This window comes from Tursiops truncatus, chromosome 2 (genome assembly GCF_011762595.2).
Source record: "Tursiops truncatus isolate mTurTru1 chromosome 2, mTurTru1.mat.Y, whole genome shotgun sequence".
NCBI classification, from domain to species: domain Eukaryota; kingdom Metazoa; phylum Chordata; class Mammalia; order Artiodactyla; family Delphinidae; genus Tursiops; species Tursiops truncatus.
Window position 1 is genome coordinate 17961772 of NC_047035.1, and position 23693 is coordinate 17985464.

Sequence of the window (23693 nt, forward strand, 5' to 3'; positions counted from 1 at the left end):
AAGCTGGGAGGAAGGGAGAGAGAGGCATGCACATATATACACTACCGGATGTAAAATAGATAGCTAGTGGGAAGCAGTCGCATAGCACAGGGAGATCAGCTCAGTGCTTTGTGACCACCTAGAGGGGTGGGATAAGGAGGGTGGGAGGGAGACTCAAGAGAGAGGGGATACGGGGATATATGTATACATATAGCTGATTCACTTTCTTATACAGCAGAAACTAATACAACATTGTAAAGCAATTATACTCCAACAAAGATGTTAAAAAACAAAACAAAAACAAAAACATCACTGTGATTGGGACTAAATGCTCAGGGAGTTGGCATTAAGTGACATGCTAAATAATAATAATTCAGTTGAAAAGTTATTCAAGAAATGAAAACGATTCAATTATCTTTATCATCAAACGGAGACCATACTGTTACCTCTCACTATCAATGATCATATTGTGAATTTCACAGCACAGTCAGTATCTTCTCTCAGAGATCTATTTGCATATCCAAACAGACAGGCACAAGAGGCCCAGGGCTGAATCCATTGAATCAATGATGACCATCTACAAATGCAACTGGTCACAGTCATATTTCAAGATGAAATGAGTGACTGAGCAACGAATACAATTTAAGGGAAAAAAAATTGTGAAACCCTTTCCAGTTATAAACAAATGCAAAATGGGGACTGATAAAGTTATTTAGAAAGATGCATCCTTCTGATCTGACACTGTGATGAAGCAGTTTAAAGGTGATGCACAGAAACAGAGGTGATGTCAGGTCAGAGAGAAGACTGCTCTTTTCTTCCCCACTCCCCACCTCCTCTCATCTCTCTCTGCCTCCCAAATAGCCCCCACTTGAGTTACCCATGACACATTTCCACTTATCCCCTCTTTTGAGACCTTCAGGTTCAGATGAGATACACCATTGCGATTCCTTTGAGAGCTGACAAGCTCATGACTGCGAATAGAATTATTTTCCAGCAACTCAACCTTCCTCCCATCTGTATGTGTTTTCCTGCTTTTAGGAAAGGACTTTCAGTAAACTTTGAAATGTTAGAAGACACAGTTGGGGAAGTAAAGGCAATATACAGATAGTAATCAGACCTTCTTGCTCCACAACTGTCCCGTCTATTTTTAGATTAGAGAAGTAAAGAAGTTAATTGAAAGGTGCCAGATTTGATTTCCCTACAAAAGAAGCTAACGTGACAGGACATGGCAAGCCGGAAGTCTCTTAATTCTTACCAATACACAACAATTGAAACAACTTATATGTAAAGCACAGAGGAACTATTTGAAATTGTTCCCTTAGCTATCTTTAGAAAGGTAATTAAAAAAGAAAAAAAAAAAAAACAAAACCATTGTAACTACTATTTAAGTGTCCAGACTCTTGTAAATTTGTTCTACAATTTGAAATATTGTGAGCAATCTAAAAAATGCCTTTGATGACCAGAAACGGTAATATTCATTTTTCTATTGTTCAGAAAACTTAAAAAAAAAAAAAAAAAGGGAGGGGGTATAGGGAGTATCTTTCCAGGCAAAACAGATGGATGTGATACTTTATTAAAAATTAAGCATATTTAAGTTGTTAAAAATTACAAATATATGTTTTATCACATGGAACAGGAGTCATCCTCTCTGCCCAAAATCTCCCTATACGCTTAAAGGATAATTTATAATACAACTAAGCATAGTGCAGGAAAAGCGAATTTAATGCCATCAGCTTGATGCCATCCCTAGCTCAGGTTTCAAATTCTCAAACCATCTCAATGTTCCCTAATAGCCTGCTACTCAAGTGTGATCCCTGGTCCAACAGCACGAACCTGTGAAGTTGCTGGAAACAGAATCTGCACATTAGCAAGAGCCTGGGGCGTACATGTTAAAATTAGAGAAACACTGCCCTCAACACAGTGCCGTCTTATTTAAGCTTTCAAATGTTTTAATTTATTAAGTGTAAAATACATGCAAGAGCATGTCAAATGATTCATTTGAGAAGAGTAAAAGCATAAGGCATACTAATCACTTTCGTCCCCAGGAGATGGTCTCAAATTGCATCTTACATGTAAATGACATCTTACAGGTAGAGTAATGCAATGACTAAATATATCACTTGGCTTCAACAGACCCTTGAAAATGTATGTCTGAATGACAAGCACTAATATCCAGGAGGAGCTTAAAGAGCTATTTGTAATCAGAGGGGGCCTACTTTCATAAAGCATGATTTATTTAAGAACAAAAATCTGTTTGGTGCTATTAGCATTTACTCTTCAAAAAAGGTAGGAAAGTGAGACCAAAAGAATAGAATCTAACACATTTTTGAGTATTCCATGGGAATCCTCAAAGTGTGGTAGTAGCACACAATGAACAGAATTTTCCAAGGGAGAAAACACAGCTGCCCCAGGGTCTTTAAATTCCTATGTAAAAAGAATAGATGCTTCTCAACTTGGCATTTACAAGCCAAGCTTTAAGGCCCTAGAAACAACAAACCAGTGCTTGAAGATGGTAGAATTTGTTTAGAAACTTCATCAGTGAAGAGACTCAAGGCAATAATGATTGCGAGCTAACAAAGTACTCAGGGATCACTGGAGACCATCACTGTGCATCCAAATTGCAACTCTTCCACTTGCTTCAACTGTGTCCTCTGTAAGGAGAGAAAAAGCCCTATCAGCCAACCCTTTGCCCCAGGCCTTGCTCTCTTGGCAGGTGGACTTTACTCATGAGTGGTTCTCCTATAATTACATAAGAAGAGGATGTGGTCCTGAAGAAAGCTCCTAATGGGATTACATGGGGCAAACCGTCACTGTTTATCCACCTCAATAGGAGAAAAGTCCCATCTAGATCGCGCTTGTGTTGATCAGCTATGGCAAGTTCAGTGTTGAAAGAAAACAAACTCTCAAGGTTTTCTTTGTGCTTCTTGGGAATTCCATAAAATAACTGTGCATAATAGACTTGTCCTAATTCCTGGATCAACAACTGCCTACATATTATATCAGCCAGTAGACTGTATCTTTGTTCAAATTAGTGCAAGTGTAAAACTGCAACCACCTAGGCAATAATGATTTTTTTTAAACTTAAGTAAGGCTAAAATCTCCATATTTCTTGCACTAGGGGGAGAAATCCTTTTAGACCTTAAAATGGAGACTGTATTTATAGAGAAAGCAGTATAGTATAATGATCAAAAGCATAGCCTCTGAGTTCTCATCCCACCTCTGGCACTTAGGAGCTAGATAAATTAGTTAACCTTTTTTTTTTTTTTTTTTGCAGTACGCGAGCCTCTCACTGTTGCGGAGCACAGGCTCCGGATGCGCAGGCTCAGCGACCATGGCTCACGGGCCCAGCCGCTCTGCAGCATGTGGGATCTTCCCGGACCGGGGCACGAACCCGTGTCCCCTGCATCGGCAGGCGGACTCTCAACCACTGCGCCACCAGGGAAGCCCAGTTAACCTTTTAAGTCTTAGTCTCCCTATCTGAAAAATGGGGATAAAATAGTTCCTAACTCAACAGCACTGTTGAGATTAAATAGGGTAATAGGATAATATTTGTGAGAAGTTATATGGTGCCTGACACATGGCAAAAACATAATAAATAAAACTTTTATTCTCTGTGTACTTGTTATTATTAACGATATCTAAAAAGGTGAACTCCAAAATGTAGAGTAAAATAAAATCACCTTTGACTAACCAAGTTCTCTGTACTGACACCTCCTCCAGGATTTCTCAACATCAGCAGTATTTAGATTTTGAGCCAGATAATTCTTTTCTTGTGGAGCTGCTGTGTACATACAAAGATGTACATACAAAGATGTCTCCAGCTGCTGTGTACATACAAAGATGTCTCCAGTGTACATACAAAGATGTCTCTGTGTACATACAAAGATGTCTCCAGACATTGCCATAGGTATGTCCCCTGGTGAGGCAAAATGCCCCCAGTTAAGAACAACTGATCCACCCCATCTTACAAGTACCTTAAAGAGTTAGTATTTTTATCTTGATTTTATAGAGGAAGGTGAAGATAAGTTTCTAATAAACAGAGCCCATAAATGTTTTGTGCCATGGCCACCAAAAAAGCATGAAAATGCAATATGTTTTTCATTCATTTATTCAGCCAATATTTATTGGGCACTGGAATGATGATACCATCATGCAGAGCTGATATGGTTTTTGCCTTTGTGAGTCTTAAAAGTATAATGAGGGGAGAGAAATGAATAAGCAGGGAATTATGGTACTGTGTAAAGATCTCCAATCTCAGGGCATCAGGAAATTATGGTACCATGTAAAAAGTTCTAATCTAGTGCATGGGGTATCAGGAAAAACACAGCAGAGGAAGGACTGTCTACGTGAGGATCTGAAGGATAGTAAGGTGCAAGCCAGGGAAGAGATTCCAGAAGTTCTGCACATGGATGGTTGTAATGTGGACCAAGAGGTGAAACCCAGCCCAGCTCAGAGAAGGAACAAAACTTTGACTGCACAGCACTTTCGCCCAACTCTTTGCTTCCCACAGAGATAGTCCTGTTTCTAGAAGTTAATAAACAAACCCATGTTTCAAAATCATTAGCCATTTCATTTATAAGTCTCTGAAGGTTGATAACAAAAAGATTTTGCTTTACAAGATGGATTTCAAATATTGAGAGCAAAAGGTGTGGGGCTTTTCTTCTTTCTTTCCTATTTGAATAGTGCACTGAGTATGTCTCCCCTCCAGGAAATGAGAGAATGTGAAGAATGGCTTAATGGAAGGTGCTAGGTAAAAACAGAAATTTTCATTTAAAGCAGAAAAGAGTTTCAAAAGCCCGAGTGTAAAACAACATGCAACAAAGGCTCTTTGGAGACAGCAAGACCCTGACCCTGCCTGTCTGTTAAAGATGACAGTAGCGGCAGCAGTTATGCCAGGCTACTTTTTAACTCTTTTCATAGGAACTGAGACTCAAAAGACATAAATCATGGAAGAGCTTTCTGCAAAGTGTTTCTCTCCTCATGTTGCCTAAAAAGTTTTTTAAATTAATTCCAGGGGCTCTTAATAAACTCAGACTATAAAAATCATAGTACAGAAAACAGGCATTATCTATAAGCACTGCCGATTCCATAGTATAATGACACCAGGACAAACCTAATAAAAACCTTAATGGTTTCGGCATTGGCTGGATTGTGCCAAGATAGCACACTGCCTGGAGCGATGCAAGTGAAAAAGCTACTGTTGATGAGCTTTTTTTTTCCCAGAAAAGTTTCCCTGGATACATCAGACTTAGAGCTTCTGGAGTTAAGTTTGTGCTTAAAATCGACACACACAGGTGCAGAAACCATAGGCCCAACTACACTGCAAATGTCTTTGTTATAATCTGGAAACACTAAAGCAATTTATAGATCTTGTGCACATTTCCACATTCCTCAAGATAGGTTATAAATACTGTTCCTACAACAATCGGAGAGTTCTGTAGTTAGCTGGCCAAGATGTGGGAATTAGCAGAGGAATGCGGAGGAAAATATAACAATAGCTACCCCCTAACTTGAAACCATTTTTCCATCTCATTCACTGAAGCTCAGTCAAGCTCCTTGAAGTTTTTCTCATTAGACAGATATTTTTCTTTGCCAAAACAAAGGGAGAGAAAGAAAGGAAGAGGGAGAAAAGGAGGGAAGGAGGGAAGGAAAGAAAGGAAACACTTTATTTAAACAGTCGACAATTTTCTGGCTCCAGTCAGTCTAGAATGGAAAACATTAAAATTGGACCAAAAAAAAAAAAAGAAAAACTATTCTCCTGACAAGCATAAAATTCTCTAACACACTTGAAGGGTTGTTCTCACATGGTTTCCAATGCAGTTGGTTTGAATAATAGGGCTAAGTTTAGAACAAGTTACAATGCTAAAAACTCAACTGCATAAGCTTTGAGGACACCTTCATTACTGCCATACGCTTCTCTCAATCCACTAGGGAGCTCCCACTGACCATCCCCTGGGTTCATATAAATCTGTATAATCTAGGACTGCAAGACTGAGTCTTCACGGTATTTAATAAAGCCCACTGGTGAACAGACACTATTAGAGAAGAATTTTATTGAGACAGCGCCAACAGGATTAAAAAAAGAAAAAAGTATATGGTCCATAAAGGATGGAATTCCCTACAGCTCATATCTATACACTCTTCAACCCATTTCAAAGGGAGGTAGTTCAGCAGTCATTCATACATTCATTCATTTGCTCAGATACTGAGCACCTCACGGATCGGGCATAGAAAATAGCTGATTTCTTAGACTTAACTTTGGGAGAGATTTTTCGCATCATCTGATCCAGTGATTCCCCATCCCCAAGGGTCATCAAAAACACTTAGGGAAGGTGATGAAACATTAAAGTTCCTGGGTCCCACCCCTGCAGATCCTGGTTTGACTGGTCTTCAAAGAAGGCTGGGTAGGTACATTTTGTCAACTTTCCCCAGATGGGTTTGATGATCAGCCACTTTAGGGTCTTACTACCCAGCCACTCACTAATCAGGAACTGCTTTCAGGGCATCGAGACAACTGGTCCTTCTTGCTTCTGGATCAAATCAACAAGTGAGAGGTAGAGGTGGCGTGGGGGCATGGAAAGAGCAAAGGGTTTGGAGTCAGAATTTAACTTGACATCAGTGCAGCCACTCAAACGGCATGACAATGGACACTTAACCTCTCTGTGCATCACCTTTCTTCATCTCAAGAGGGGATAATAAGCCACGCTCATGTTGGGAAGACTAGATCTAATGCATGTAAAGTAACAAGAAGCACCAACTAGGCACTCAATAAACTGTGATTTAAGAGAGGTAGAGATTGTATAATGAGAAAAAGCTGGGTCTGGGGACAGTTGACCGGGACAGCTTTCCCACTTACTAGCTGTGCTAATTTGGGCACATTACTTCATCTCCCTATGCCCCAGTTAACTCATATGCAAAATGGGGAAAATGATAGTATTAATCTCTCAGAGTTGTTGTAGGACTATAAATCACTTAGAATATCATCTAACACATGGAGAACATATATTCATTGTGTCATTCTTATTACTAGCATTAAAAAAAAAATAACAAAAAGCCCCCTATTGTAGGAAGCTTTTGTCCCTAATTTAGTAGACAGGTCATTCTGTTTAATTCATCAAATTTTATTTTTCTCTGACTTTCATTCTCTATTTTTATCATAGTTCTTTCCTCTGGGATACACACACACACCTTTCCATCCATCAACCTGCAAATATGTGGAGACATTTATTGGGCCTCTGAGATCTCTTCCTTTCCTGTGTAAATGTCCCTTTTCTTTCATTTGCTCCAGAGTCTTAGCAATGCTGATTCCTTCACTGGCAATGCCTTTCTTGATATGTGTTGCCCAGAATGGAAAATAAGACTCATGAGGTCTACCAACACCAAGTACAGCTCAGCAAATACTCGGGGAATGCCCACGCCCTGCCAGGCATAGAGCTGGTAACTAGAAAGATACCTATGACACGGCCCTTGGTATTGAGTAAAGGTTCATGTCATATCAAGTAACTTTTTGTATAAAGCTCTTTATAATTCCAAAGACTTTTAATATGTTTCATTTCATCTAATCCCACAACAGCCCATAGGAGCTATTTATATCAACCTCAAATGAAGTCCACAGAGATGAAATAATTTGCCTGAAGCCACATAGACGGTATGGACAGAGGATAGTATTATAAATCTTCCGTATGAAAATGCAAACTTCAGGTATAATTTTATGAACGGCGTTAGTTACAGTGGTATTAAAACCAACATCCGGGCTTCCCTGGTGGCGCAGTGGTTGAGAGTCCGCCTGCCGATACAGGGGACACGGGTTCGTGCCCCGGTCCGGGAAGATCCCATATGCCGCGGAGCGGCTGGGCCCATGAGCCATGGCCGCTGAGCCTGCGCATCCGGAGCCTGTGCTCCACAACTGGAGAGGCCACAACAGTGAGAGGCCCACGTACCGGAAAACAAACAAACAAACAAAAAAAACCAACATCCACTTCCCTGAAAAAACTAAAGCCCCTCGCCACTGCTCAAATTTTCAAAACTAGCAGCAGCCTGGCATTTAAAGTGGGTAACACTTCCAAGCAGGACTGGTGCATAAGTAAAAGGTAATTACACCAGGGGGCCCATTATCTGCTCTGCCCATGTGACTCCAGGACTCAGCAGGAATGGGAAATCAAGGGCTCCCCAGATGATGGGCAGCAGCAAGATGCCAAGAACTGGAGGCGTCTAAAGGACTAGACAGCTACTGATAAGCCGGTAGCAAGACAGACAACAAAGTCTCCTTGCCTCCTTCATAGCCAAGAGTCCCAAGTTTGCTGCCACCACGTTCTACAGCTCGGGAAGGTCTTTATGTGGGGTCACTGTCGGAAAAGCCATTTAAGGGATAAAACTAATTGCCAACTGTCCTACATACAGCCACCTTCTGTATTCTATTTAAATGAAATGTTGTTAAGTGTTGTGAGTTCCTTGAATTCCAAGTGAAAAAAATATCTGTAGAAAATGGGATCAGTAAGCTACCAAACAGTAATTTTAGGGAAAATCTTTCTACATCTGCTTTTTCTCTACAAGAGACTTTGTTCAGACAATCCTATAATAGCATTTGACACCAGGAAGTCTAATAGGTTTTCTTTTCCCTCTTCCACTCTATAACTCAAACATGCAGTGCTCATTCTGAATATGTGTGTCCCAAATGAGAATTTGTCCTCTTTTCCTCACCCCTTCCCTCTCTTTCTTTTTCAAAAGGCAGACTGTGCAGGGCTGGAACAAAAGATGTTTAAACAGTTCTTGATAATTCAAGAGAAGGAATAAGCAAATAACTATACTCACATTATTCACCACTAGGCTCTTGTACATTTCCAACTGGAGTTCAGATTCAGCTAAATATTCAAATACCTATTGAGAGCTAGTCACTACTAGTCTTGTGAAATGCCTACACAGCTATGAGAAGTTAAGTCATTATTACTCCTAATTTACAAATGAGGAAACTAGCTTGGAGAAATCTGTGACTTCCACCAGTTCAAACAGTAGCATATCCTAGAAATAGAACTGCAACTCAATTTTCCTGGCTAAAAAACAATCAGTGCTCTTCCCACTACACCACATTTCTCTCCTTATCAGTTTAGGGTATACAGTCTCTCATTTCAAAAATTCTTCTGTAACACCCCAGGTTCTCTTTGCCCTCTATTCTTTCATTACAGCAATGAAGCAAACACTTCCCACCCAATCACAAGCCCAATCTCCCCTGTGCCCACCTGAGTTTCAGATTCCCACTAGAGAAAGTCACCTAACAGCACAGACTAGTTCTACCTTAAATAAGAAATCCCCAACCTAAAGTGAGACCTCACCCCATCTAGCAATTTTACTGCACTTCTCTGGAAAGCATTCTCTCCCATTCTCCTCAAAGATGGCATTAAACTTCACTCTCCTTAGCCCTCCAAACCTTATTCCTCTCACCCTCAGTAGACAACCTGACTTTAATCTGAAGATAGCGGAAGGCATCAGACAGGATCTCCCACCTCTTTCTGTTGCCAAACATACGAGTTTACCTTTATGTGCACCTACTTTCTTTTCCTTAAAGGTTGATCACATCATCCGTTCCTTGGAGCGCTCGCCCTACAGGCCTCTCTGGAAGATAACTATCTCTTCCTTCCCTGTGTGCACAATCTCTCCCTCTCAAACTGGATCCATGTTTAAATATTCCCCACTATTTTCCACTAAAAAAATCCCCTTGACCCTCAAGTTCCCCTCCAGCTATTCCCACATTTCTCTCCTTTTAGCTAAATTCCTGGAAAGAACAGTCCATCATCAATATCTCTGTTTCCTCACCTCCCATGCATCTCACACCAACACATTCCATGCTGGTTCCCACCCCTACTCTCCCACAAGCTTCTCTTCTAATGTTTACATTAGGAGATGTTAACAATCTGCCCCAGGTTGGCAAATCCAAAGGGCTTTCTTTTGACTGTATTCCTCCCACTTAATCTCACAGCAACATTTAGACTTGTCCATGCTCTTACTGAAACATCCTCATTCCTTGGTTGCTATGACAGCTGCTGGTTTTCTTCCTATTTCTATTGTTATTTCCTATTTTGTAGGTTCTCCCTCTTCAGTGTAGCCATTCAGTGTTAGTCCAATAAGCTTGGGTCCAGACACTCTTCTTTTCTTCCCTTTGTAAGAAATGGCATCCAAGCCTTAAGCTTAAATGATCATATATGCAAATGATGCTTGAGAGGGTGTGGAGGGAAGGGAACCCTCCTACACTGTTGGTGGGAATGTAAATTGGTACAGCCACTGTGGATAACAGTATGGATGTTCCTTGAAAAACTAAAAACAGGAATACCATATGACCCAGCAATTCTACTCCTGGACATATACCCTGAGAAAACCATAATTCGAAAAGATAGATGCACCCCAATGTTCTTTGCAGCATTATTTACAATAGTTAGGACATGAAAGCAACCTAAATGTCCATCAATAGAGGAATGGATAAAGAAGATGTGGTACATAGATACAATGGAATATTACTCAGCCACAAAAAGAATGAAACAATGCCATTTACAGCAACGTGGATGGACCTAGAGATTATCATACTAAGTGAAGTAAGTCAAACAGAGAAAAACAAATATGATATTTAAAAATATGTGGAATCTAATTTAAAAACATGATACAAATGAACTTATTTACAAAACAGAAACAGACTTACAGACATCAAAAACCAACTTATGATTACCAAAGGGGAAACAAGGTGGCGGGTGGGGGGGGAGGAGGGATGAATCAGGAGGATGGGATTAACATACACACACTACTATATACAAGAAGATAACCAACTACTGTATAGCACAGGGAACTCCACTCAATATTCCGTGATAACCTATATGAGAAAAGAATCCCAAATAGAATGAATATACGTGTATGTATAACTGAATCACCTTGCACCTGAAACTAACACAACATTGCAAATCAACTAAACTCCAAAAAAAGTTTTAAAAAATGATCATATATACAATCAGAAACTTCAATCTCCATCCTAGACTGTCCTCTCAGCTGCTTATCTGTACACCCAAATGCCCACCTGACTTACTTCAGTGTTTCAGGAGCACTTCCAACACAGCATTAACAGTTTTACATACTTTAAAAGAATCTTACGTACATGGACTCATAATAAAGCTATGCATTTTATACTGTTATTATCTCACAGAGGGAATGGAGGCTCCAAGTTAAGTAGCTTCTCCAAAGTGGATGAGCAGAGAAGTGACACGGATGGACTTGAACTCAGGCATGATCTGCAGGGCCTTGCTCCTATCCTGTGTTCTGTCTCTCTGTAAACTCCACACATTCACAAGCTGGTCCCTCCCCAGGGCCAGGAGCAGCACATGGCAGGCATTCAAGAAGTGTTTGTAGAATAAATGGACGAATCAAAGAACGACCTTCAGATGATTAGTTTGTTTGAAGAGGCAGTCTGTGAAAGCTCTTCAGCATCTTCAATCTGAGGTCCCATAAGGAATCACTAAGACAATATTTCAGAACAGGCTTCAAGGGTTTTACACTACACTAACCTAGCTGGAGAGATTGATGGATAAATAATTCCCAAACACAAAGGAACTAGATGACTTTAGGAAAAGACACAGAACACTCAAGTGGAAAATAACTGTAATTACTACAGCACTGTACTTCTTTTACAAAATAATATCAAATTCTGTGGTCTTCTTCAGCAAGAGTACTACTCACATAAGATCAGTCTGATCTATTACTACAAACTCTGTTTGATGAAAGACACATCTGATCATGCTAGATACCTAACACCTCAGTTTTAAAATGGTGATGACCTGAATTCAGGTAAGTCTTTATGGTCTACAGCAAATACGTGTTCTGCTTATATATACCAACAGCTTATAAATATTTACATACATTCAGTGTGACAGTTCAGCTGCATTTTAATAGCATATCACTTTACCAGGCCACATAGTTAGAATCATAATATAAGCCAGTATCTTTGAGAGCTATATAAATGCTTATGAAAAAAACCAAACTGAATCCAAAAATATAAACATGGCCTATTTTTCCCACCAAAATACTGCACCCTATATGTAACAGACATAATGAAACAGAAAATCTCATGTCTCCTTCACAAGGAGAATACAGATTTCAGGCAGTGATATTGATTAGGTGCGTGAAATGAAATTACATAGTGTGTATTCCCATGTGGGCTATCTGGTTTTGAGTCTAAAAAAACAAAAAATTCATTGCTTAAGCCTATTTCAGTATGATAGTGATGGCTCTGAATGTAAGTGGTATAAAATTTCCTCACTGAATAAACAGGCTTTCCAGTGCACCTTCTCATCTTCAGAACACCTGTCACGCAGAAGTGTCAGGCTATGTTCAGGGGACTATTTCTGGATCTGGAGGATGAGAAGGAACAAGAAACAGAAGAAAAAATATTATTCCTTATCCTTGACCCTCTCCTTCTCTCAAGGAAATTCTCCCTTGCCCTGACCCTGGAACATGTCTAGATATGGGTTAAAATTAAATCAAGTGATTTCTAAGACATAAAATAAAACCTGAGATGAGAGCCATCAGTACCACATCCAGTGTAGCTACACAGTTCAGATAAGGAACAATTCAAAGGAAAATAATAAAAACACACACCCACAACAGATTTTAAAAGCTACCTTTAAAAAATCTATACTGGTGGCCTTTCTCATTTGAATGAATTTTAAAATATGTCCCCCTAATACTGAGGAATTTAAACATATGAGAAGATCCTTTTATAGGTTTATACGCAGTCAGAGCCCTGCTTTCATTTATGAACACTGCAGGTTCCCAACTTTACCCCACATGCAAAAAGCTTGTATTCTCTTAAGTATTGAATATATGCTGCCAATCAATTTCAACCGCTTAAGTCTTTGTTTAAAAAAAAAAAAAAAAAGAGCTTCCACCAAAATATTTTTTAAAAATCAGGAGAACACAATAACATTTTTTCTTTTTCTTTTCTTTTCTTTTTTTTTTTTAAAAAAGAAAGCAAGCTACAGTCTGACGTAGTCCATGTCACCCAGACCCATGTGCACATAGCTGGCAGCCAGAGGGAGGCAACACAGCTGTAAGATGATCCCAGTAATACACACACACACACACACACACACACACACACACACACACACACACACCCATCACATGAAAAAGTTTTGACTGTTTTTTCATCTTTGTCTCAGCTACTTTATGGTTGTTCAGAAAAGAATTCCTATCTTCACTTGTAAATAAAACTAAAAACTCAAGTATTAGAGAGTAATGTGAGTTTGGGATGATAAAGCAGATTTTAAAGACTGAGATTAATGAGGGGAGTATCATATGTTTGAAATCAGATTGGATTACTCATTCCTTCCTTAGCTACATTTTCACACTTGACTGAAATGCAGGGCCCCCTGGTCCTTGGGAGTACCGCGGTGGGTCTAACAAGGTTTAACTTCTAAAGTATCACATCTAAATGGCAGGCCTGCTCTCTTAGACAAAACACTCAAGAAACAGATCAAGGAAAAAGACTCGTGGGTGGGCATCTGCTTAATGTGACACGGTTTCCCAAAGGATCTGTGTTTCCACAAAAACCTTTTTACACCAGTTCCCTGACACTTACAATTTCATAATTGTAAACCAATTTCTTTGGACTAGAATGTTACCCTCTCTAGAAATCCAAATATCCTTGGCAGACATTCTAAATCAAGTGAAGTGTATCAGACTTTATCCTAAAGCTAGTATTTCTCATTCCTTCATTCATTTGTCAAACAAGTGTTGAGTGGCTACTCGGTGCCAGACACAGTGTGAGGCCCTTGGGATACAAAGATGAACAAGACAGATAAAGTCCCTGCCGTCGGGAAGGTTATCTGTTTTGAAAGCATGACAGAAAAGAAATATCAAATAACAACTACAAACTTGAGACTGGAAATAATAAAATTATGAGCGACGTCATGAAGGGCATAGAGAAGTACGATAGAGCATATTGGGAGGCTCTGAGTGTGAGTTTAAATATGGCAGACATGGATGACATCTTGGAGAGTGGGATTCCCAAAGGATGAGCAGCTGATACCCATGGGGGAGCTGGGACAAAGGAGGGCAGTGCATGGGAGGAGAGAGGCTAACACAACAGTCCAGGTCTTAGCAAGAGCAGGCACAAAGTTAGTAGGGAAGAAGAGTCTGTTCTTTTCCGGGAACTGAAAGATCAATGTAGCTGGGGATGTTTTGTGAGGAATGGGGTGGGTGGAAGGACCAAGGGTTCCGAAGGGCCTGGATACACAAGGCCTTGAGGCTTTGGCAAACCACTTGAATTTTATTCTAAGGACAACTGGAAGCCGGCAATTAAATGGGCTAGAGCAGGGAGGGTATAGAGAGGGATGGTAACGATGAAAAGGGATACCCTGAATCTGTACAGCGTAGAGTGGAAGGAGGTCTGGGGAGAGGAGAAGTAAGGATGAAGTAAAAACAGGAAATTTTATCAAGAAGAGGACAAAGCAACTTCAAACTTCTGTCTGAATTGTCTCTTCAAATGTCCTGTTTCAGACAGCCTTCCAAATACTGTCCCTGCTCCCATTTTCTCATCTGTCTTAAACTCTCTTTGAAAATAGATGTTGTATAAATAAGAAATATGGCTTTCTCTAAAGAATCTTGAGGACAAAGTAAGGTACTGATACTGCATAAAGGCAGCTATGTGATTAATGAGAAAGCTCTCCCTGCTTCTATGAACACTGAAGACTATCACCCTGCTTAGCATAATGTCCCCTCCACTGGGAAAGGCACAGACCACCCGCTGTTCCCAAGCAAGTAGATTGGTCCCTACCTGTAAATTATTCTATGTAGTGAAGAAGAACACTGGCTTTTTTTCCTGAAGCTATGAGCATAGGCTGGCAAACCACCATAGATAATTTTGAAAAAGTGGCTTTTCGTGACCCTAGTGACACAAAAGTGGCCAGTGATGTCCAGGGTTTGGCAGGGCTGCATCATTCATGAGAGGCTAGGCTGTCTCACCTGAGTACAGGGGTGGCATCAATGCCCTGGCTCCCTGCAGGCGAGGTGGGCGCCTCTCCAGGGTAGCCCGTGCAGTTTCTGCTTTTACCTGAAATCTGCTCATACGTTTCTAGAGCTGAATCTCCTCACAGGGAGTGAGTTGGTCTTTGCGGGGACTCACGGGTGCAGAAACTGGGGGTATTGGCGTCAGGACCTAAGGAGGTGAATTCCCAGGTGAAAAAGCCACCTCCATCGGCTCCCTTTGAACGTGGCTAAGCCCTGACCCTTGTGCTTTCTCAGAAGGTTCTGTCCCCCTGACTCTCTTGCTCACTCTTCAAGGAAGTCAGAGTATGGAGATAATATCAAAACTAGTGCAAAGTCCTGAAGGAGTTGAAACTGACCGCAGCATCACCCTCAGACCAAGACCCGCACCCTCCCATCAGGGCAAGGGGTGGACAGGGCCAAACAGTATGACTGTCTGAAGACTGTACAGCCTCTTCTAAGCTATGTTCTTTGTAGCCAAGGTCCATAATTTCCTGTCCCAAACCTTCTCCCAGGGCCTGGGTGGGTTTCTCTGCTGCGTCTGTCCTCCCGAAGTTCTGACATCTCTAGGTGTCCCCTGTTTATCTGGGGGAGGAGAGTGCAGAGCTGGTGTGCGTGGGCCCAGCCCCTTGTGGTTCAGGATGGAAACCCCATGGGGAATAGAAGAGGCTTGGGATCAGCTCTCTTTGTGTTGTTACTTTCCATGAAGCACTGGTGGAGTCAGACTTCTAAAGTCAAACCTGCCTGGCCTTCCAGGACATTCTGAAATGCAGATCAGTCATAGTAGGAGGATTGTACGCATTTTATAAACAATCTGTTAATAAGATGGATAACTTTTGAAAGATTAGCTCTGTGGCTGGCCTCTCTCTAACCACTGCTCAGGGGTCTGCTAACGTTTGGGTTACACCTGCTGATGGCAGAAGCTCTTAACATGATGAGAGGATCTTCCTTCATGAAGAGAAGAGTGGTGCATAGTTGCTGAATAAATATGAACATCACCTTGGAATTTTATCTCCTAAGCATATCTTTAGGGTGAAAGAAATATAAAAATTTTGAGAAACTTATTAATAACTCACAAGAATTGCTAGAATTGCTAATTCTGCAAACAGCAAAAATATAAATAAAAACCCATTCATTCATTCATTCATTCACTTATTATTGAATGCCCACTACCCAACAGGTAATGGATTGTTATGAACTGAATTGTGTTCCTTAAAACTCACATGTTGAAGTCCTAATTTCCAGGACCTCAGAATGTGACCATATTTGGACACAGGGTCTTTAAAGAGGTATTAAGGTAAAATGAGGTCATTAGGGTGGGCCTAATCCAATATGACTGGTATCCTTGTAAGAAGAGGAGATTATAGGACACAGACACACGCAGAAGGAAGACCATCCGATGACACAAGGAGAAAACCACCACCTATAAGCCAGGAAGGGAGGTCTCAAAACCCCGCTGACCCTGCTGACATCTTGATTTTGGACTTGTAACCTACAGAACTATGAAAAAATAAATTTCTGTGGTTTAAGCCACCCAGTATGTGGTACTTTGTTATGGCAGCCCGAGCAAGCTAACCCAGAGATACGCTCAGTTCAATAACTCATGATACAAAGGAAAAGAAAGACATGTCACAACTAATTGTAAGACCACGTGATTAAGAACAGCTCACTTACATCCAACTCTCAGAGCAAAACTGAAAGCAGACTTGTTTGTAAACCAAAGGAACGGTTTTCTTCTAGAAGTCCACTTTAAACCTAATTTCAACTTCCAGGTCTCCCCATCAGGATTTCTCATTCTTGGAACTGAAAATGTTCTTCTCCCAGGTGCCTTGGTCATACCCTCAGCAGTTCCAAGAATCCACCCACCTCCCACTTTTCAGGCCAACAAATAATACTTCATATCTTCAATGACAATCCATTAACAAAGTACCTATCTAAGGAGGGAAATATCCACAGGATAAGGGAGCATCACTCCCAGGTCAAAACTTGCTCAATCCCATATTATAAAGAGTCAACCCCACTCTAACATAGTACGCTGATGCCTTGGGTTGGAGGAGAACACAGTCATCTGAAATACAATAGACCATGCGTCCTCAACCAGGGCAATGTTGTCCCCAGAGGGTAAGAAAATTTTTCTTAGGGAAAGGAGAAGAAAACCTTAGATATTATGATAGTTTATGACCCTCCACGTGGCCACAGTACATAAGCGGATATAATGCATATCTATGGTATTAAAATGTTATGAGGGAATGAAATCTTTAGGAAAAAAATCTAAGCAATCTCCTTAGGGGGGCAATAAGGATGAAAAGTTTGAGAGACACAGTCATAGACTACCAAAAAGGAAATAAGAATAGTAATAGCTAACATGTACTGAGCGCCACCTGCAACTGAAATGCGCAGTGCCGAGTGCTTGAGATTTGCCAGCTCATTAAATTTTTCTGGCAAGCCTGTGAGATAAGTATTATTATTATATTACTATTTTAAGTGACATAGAAACTGAGGCATAAGTGTTTAAGTCATTTTCCCAAGATTACACAGCTGAAATATATGATAGCTGGGATATATATGGCAGAAAGTTTCTGCCCAATATTCCACTTAATCAATATACCAGAAAGTTCGATGGTCTCATGTCCTCATGAAACACACTGATCACCACCCAGCACATACTGGGTGTTAGTGGCTGCTCAGGTAATCTTCTGGCACCTCCACACATGTGCTCTTGACCGTCAAGCCCTTACCAAACCATATTATACCAACTATACTTTTAAAAAAAATTACTGAAAAAAATATTCTTTATATATATACATTTTTTCACATTCTTTTCCCTTATAGGTTATTAAAACATAATGAGTATAGTTCCCTTTTGGGTTATCTATTTTATGTATAGTAGTGCGTATATGTTAATCCTAACCTCCTAATTTATCCCTCCCCCACTTCCCCTTTGGTAATGATAAGTCTGTGGGTCTATTTCTGTTTTGTTAATAAGTTTGTTTGTACTCTTTTTTTTCAGATTCCACATATAAGCAATATCATATGATATTTGTCTTTCTCTGTCTGACTTACTTCACTTAGTATGATAATCTCTAGGTCCATCCGTGTTGCTGCAAATGGCATTATTTTATTATTTTTATGGCTGAGTAATATTCCATTGTATATTTATACCACATCTTCTTTATCTATCCATCTATTGGTGGACATTTAGGTTGCCTCCACATCTTGGCTATTGTAAATAGTGCTGCCATGAACATTGGGGCACATGTACCTTTTCAAATTAGAGTCTTCGTCTCTTTCAGATATATGTCCAGGAGTGGGGTCACTGAATCATATGGTAGCTCTATTTTTAGTTTTTTTAAGAACCCTCCACACTGTTCTCCATAGTGGTTGCACCAATTTACATTCCCACCAACAGTGTAGGAGGGTTCCTTTTTGTCCACACCCTCTCCAGCATTTGTTATTTGTAGACATTTTGATGATGGCCATTCTGACTGGAGTGAGGTAATAATACCTCATTGTAATTTTGATTTGCATTTCTCTAATAATTAACAATTATGCCAACTATACTTTTGTATTGTAATTATATAAGAATAAATATTTTACAATGCAATAAAATAGGGGAACAAAAAAGGAGTTACTCATTGTATGAAAATCTACTTGAATGGCTTAGAAACATTGATGAAGGACAAGTCAGTTAAAGTTTCTGGCAAATCAGGGGACATGTGGGTAAGGAGAGGGCAGAATCTTAAAAATCTTGAGCGATTCTACACTCAAATTACTCTCCAAGTGCCTAAATGTTTTTATTCCAATGTAAGAAAGCAAACTGGAAATCACAGTTGATGCATGTGGGGAAGGGAAAAAATGTTAATTCGATCAGTGGATCCACATGCAGGCAATAACTTGGATCCTACATCAAAAGATTGCCAAGTTAGTGTCCATTTAGATGGTTTTCTGTGTATGTGTATCACTTATTAAATCTTTTTATGACTTCTTAATTTACCTGAAATTACTGTCCCAATTACGTCTGATAATAGATAACTTGTACACTGTATATGTTTTCAAATGTATAACATGGTTCTATTAGCCCTAAAGCCTGGAAAATCTGTGACTTATTATTGAGGCAAAAACGTAAGCAAAATTGCTGAGCTCCATCCAATGGAGAGAGTTACCGTTACCAAAATAAATGACGCTCCCTATTTCCAACTAAATTTGCAAGTTACTGAAAGAATAACATAGCTGAGAGAAAACAAGGGGCTTCCTAAATGATCCTTCTTGACAAAACAGAGCTAGAGACAGACACAGCCATATAGTGACAGAGACAGACACAGCCATATAGTGACAGAGATGTGACAGAGAGAAAGAGAGAGGGGAGCAGGCAGAGAGAGAGAGAGTCAGGAGACAGAGAGAGACAGAGACAGAGAGACAGATTGAAATTTTCATCAGATGGAAAGGAGGCCAGGTACAATATTAAAGGAAAAGATGAAAAAGAACAGTTAAAGTCTTCCATACGCAGGCACTTCTGACTACCTGAATTATTTACCGGATGCACTGTAGTTAGGTCCCAAAAGGGCTATGAATTCTTAGTGTGTCTTCTTTGTGACCTGTGATGATTCTGAACCTTCCGTGTCAGAGTCACGTCTTTGCTACCCGGCACTGACAGCCAGAAGGAGGCTGCGAGGGCCACTGTGGTCTTCCCATTTCCTTTCCTAACCACCCCCATCCCACGCCTCTGCACAGACACAGCAGGAATGACTAATTTCTTCCCATTTTTTAAGCCCTCTTTGAAGGTACTTCTCTAGGACTGCTCTGAACTGCAGCTATTTAGAGCAATTTAGTTTATCTGCATCCTTTTATTCTCTCTACCATTAGTCCAATTTCAAAAACAGTAAGAACAAAAAAACTTCTCAGTTTTAAAAACAGTCCTTAGGCTTATTTATCTTGCTTCTGATTTTTTTTTTTTTTTCTTTTTGGTGGAGCTTTCCATCTCTCACTCAACTTCTTCATCCACAGTAATTTGTGCAAACAACTGCTGCCCACAGCAATCATTAATCCTTAAAGGGTGACCTACTGTGAATAATAATGTTCAAAGACTTGGGCTTAGTTGTGAGAGGTCAAAAGAAGTCAAAGATACGACCTGAGTCGTTGAAAAATGTACACTATCGTTGCATAAAGAAAATACACACATTAGAGAAGATTATCAGGCAGCAGATAAGCATGTGAAATATACATGAAATAAGATATAAGTGAAAGATGATCTGGGTAAGAGCTAGGAAATCATGACTTTACTCCTGAACATTCCACTAATACAGGCATGTCACTTAACTTCCCTGGGCATCCTGTCATGCATCTTTATGGAAGAGGATGGACTCCATTGCATCTAAGCTCTTTTCTTCCAGCCCATCCCACCTACCCAAAATCAACAAAAAAAACTCCACAAAAATGTTTTTAAAAACTAGTAAGACAGGGTAGGATTAATTTAGGTAGGATAGGCTTTGAAGTTCTTGAGTTCACAGAAATATATTAAAGAAAGCAATAGATGCATATTCCAACTAGAGCAGTACGTTTTAATGTTATTAAAATGGTCCCATCAAGACACAGTGAAAAGTCACCTTTTGTTACCCAGAAATCTGTACAGTTTTAATCTCTGATCCCTTCTCCATTCTTTGTTCAGGTCCCAATTACATGCCAAGATTTGACAAAAAAGAAAAGAGAAGAAAAAATAAAGAGGGAACCCCTTCATCTTCTATCAGACATTATTTATCTGTGCTTATCTTGTCCTCAGCAGAGAACATCACTCATCAAGGAACAATAAGACAGGGGCATTTTTTAATATGCTGGTTTTGAGCTCATCAGTTATTCAGACACTGCCGTTATTGTAGAAAGAACTGACGCAAGCCTTCTTTCTCCTCCTTAATAATCAATGCCCAGAACCTCAACTTTCCTCTTCCTTATTGATACAAGCAAAGGGGCCTCAGTCTGCTCTTCTCTGGAGTCTACCTCACTGGAGCAACAGGAGTGGTTACCAAGCTGCATGTAATGGGTGAAGGGCTCCATACTAAGTGTCTTCAGGGAATTCAGAAGGAATCAGTTCAAGTCCTTGCCTGCGTGTTACGTAGCACACAGGAAGACAAGGAAGATGGATAAATGAATAATTGAAGGCAGAAGGCCATAAATGCCATAACTAGAGGTTATCAACAAAATTATATCCAGGCAGAAAAGAAAGGGAATATTTGATTGGGGATATCTGAAAGACTTGAAAAAAAAAAAAAGTGGCATTTGAGATTAGCTCCCTTTCTAACTGCCCATTGAGTTGTAAACAAGAGAAGCACCTCACAACCCCCAACCCCCCCCCCCAAATAAACCTGAGCACAGAGATAATCATCAGTCTGGGGTTATGAGCAATTTTCCTCTGCAATATATCTTTAAAATGGTCATTAGTTTTATTTTAAACAGTAATGAAGGGCACACACAGAATTTAAATGCATCAAAGGATACGCCATCCACGTATGACATTCTAGCAACTTGTTTCCTAATAAATAATCTGCCAGATATGTTCAGCTACAGAGCAAATAATGTGATGTGAAGGTAAGATTCCTAAAGCACAATCACGCCCACCCTTTCTATTTCACTCTCTGTAATAATTGGAGCTTTTGCCAAATCACAGTTTTCTGTACTGAATGTAGAGCTCCATTAAGCTACTCTCACTCTGAAAACTCTAACTTGGCTTTTGAACAAACCCTGACGAAGACAAAGAGAGCACAGAAAATAATCGATCCTGATGTCTCCAATTTGCTCCCTGAGCCACAGGGTATGGTAATGAAATCGGAAACGCCATCTCCCTTCCAGTGGAGAAGGTGGGAAGGAAGAAGAGCCAGGAGCGGACCAGGAATGATTCTGCAATGGTAACTCCAAATCTGAACCTAGAGACTATTGCAAGGTTGTTTTAGCAAGATGGTTAATCTTGAGAAACTGGACCAGATGTATCACTACTTTAAAAGACAGCTATGTAGGAGAGAGCAAAGAAAATAAGGTAGTTATGTATGTATTTTCATGTGACATACATGTGAATGTTTATATGCATTTACAGGATGAGTGTGTGTATGTATATATACACAAAAAACATTTATACCTACAAAATACACTGCACTATCCTTTACTATAAATAAGTATTTCATGACAAATTTCCGGTATGGTTTTACAAAAAAGTGTCTATTGCAGAAAGGGCCTTCCTCCATACAGACCAAGAAGTACTGTTTGTCGCAGACAATGAACTCTCTTCTACCTGAACTCCCATCTGTACAGTCTGGTATTCAGAACACTCCATGATGGACTCAAGGACACATCTCCCATTTCTGAGTACTGTAAGCCAGATACATGGCAGTCCTAATGCTAGCACTGTTTCTTAGCCATTCACATCGCTGTGGCTTTACCAACAATAATGATAATAGTCAAAAAACTAATATTTGAGTAGAATTTGAAATTTACAAACTACTCTCCCATGTATCTCATTTGATCTTCACGACATCTCTGTAAGACAAGTCTGTCATTGATCTCAGTTTGTAAATGACAGAACTGAGGCTCAGACAGTTTCAAAGATTTTCTCAAGCTTATCTAGGTAGTGGGAAGCAAGGCTGGAGTTTAAGTTCAAGTGTTCTGATTCCAGAGTTGTGCTCTTTCCTTTGGGGTGAGAAGAGCTTTAGGGCTTTTCTCCCCGGGCCATTAATCCACTGCAGCCTGCCATTCCCCAGCTTCTAGAGCAGCCTGCTGCTTTCTATTATCCAGAGACCTGCAGTCTCTCTGGGGAATTGGTGATGTGGGACATAACTTTAGTCCTGGAAGCCTGGCTGTGCTCCAGGACCTCTTTATTATGATCACGCCATGTCATTTAAAGTTCAATAGGGCTTGTAAGCAAGGCTGACAAAATGGCTCAGCAATGGTCTATGAGTTCATGCAAGTTCAACCCAGTCCTCATCGGTCTGGGCTGCCAGTTTGCTGCCTGCCCTGTGCCACATTCTGTCAGTGGGTCTCTTGCGTATTTTGCTTCCCTCCAATCTCATCCTATTCTTCCTCCAGCACTTTTGCCTCTGTCCCTGCATCCTCACCGCCTTCCTGAGCCTTAGCCCTGCCTGACCGTCAGCTGGACCTTCTCCTTTCTGATGTTAACCTGTGTCCTTCATCCAACCTCCTCCCCACCCTCCCGCCTACCACAGGACATGGTTTCTATTTGTTTATTTGAGAACATGCTTTTTAAAATTTACAAAATTAAGGTAATATCTATCTTTCTGGTTTGGTAAAAGGCTAAATCAGTCATTCAACAAACATCTACTAAGCACCTACGTGGATGAGGCAATGTACAGAATGATGTATAAGTCAGAGACTTGACCTCAAACTAGGTCTTCTCTGATGACAAACATGATCAGGTCTCCACTATTCCAAAAACTCATTCCCAGCACTGGGAGTCCACCAAACTCCCACTCCATCTTTCTCCTTGCATTCTTGTAAATTAGATTATCTCTATTTCTTACCCTCTGGATCTTTATAATTTGGCTTAAACTATCCTGAAATATTTTTGAAACTGCTCTCTAAAAAGTCCACATTAGGATTTCATAATATAAAATTGAATAGTCTCTTTTGATCTTCCTTCATCCTGACTTCTCTGCAAGGAATAACACTCCTGACAACTCTTCCTTTCCCTAAGCTCT

The 23693-nt window shown here is 40.2% G+C and overlaps 1 protein-coding gene across 5 annotated transcripts in view; it reads right to left on the reverse strand.

Moving 5' to 3' along the window:
* The window catches only part of FLRT2 (fibronectin leucine rich transmembrane protein 2), a 106767-nt gene that overhangs the window by 8413 nt on the left and 74661 nt on the right, over nucleotides 1-23693 (reverse strand). The window contains exon 1 of one of the 5 annotated variants that reach the window (XM_073800167.1): nucleotides 12272-12386. The exons of the other annotated variants lie outside the window; for them this stretch is intronic. The gene's annotated coding sequence lies outside the window, so the exon portion shown is untranslated. Of the gene's footprint in view, nucleotides 1-12271; nucleotides 12387-23693 lie in introns of those variants that run through there. 5 annotated transcript variants of the gene reach the window in all.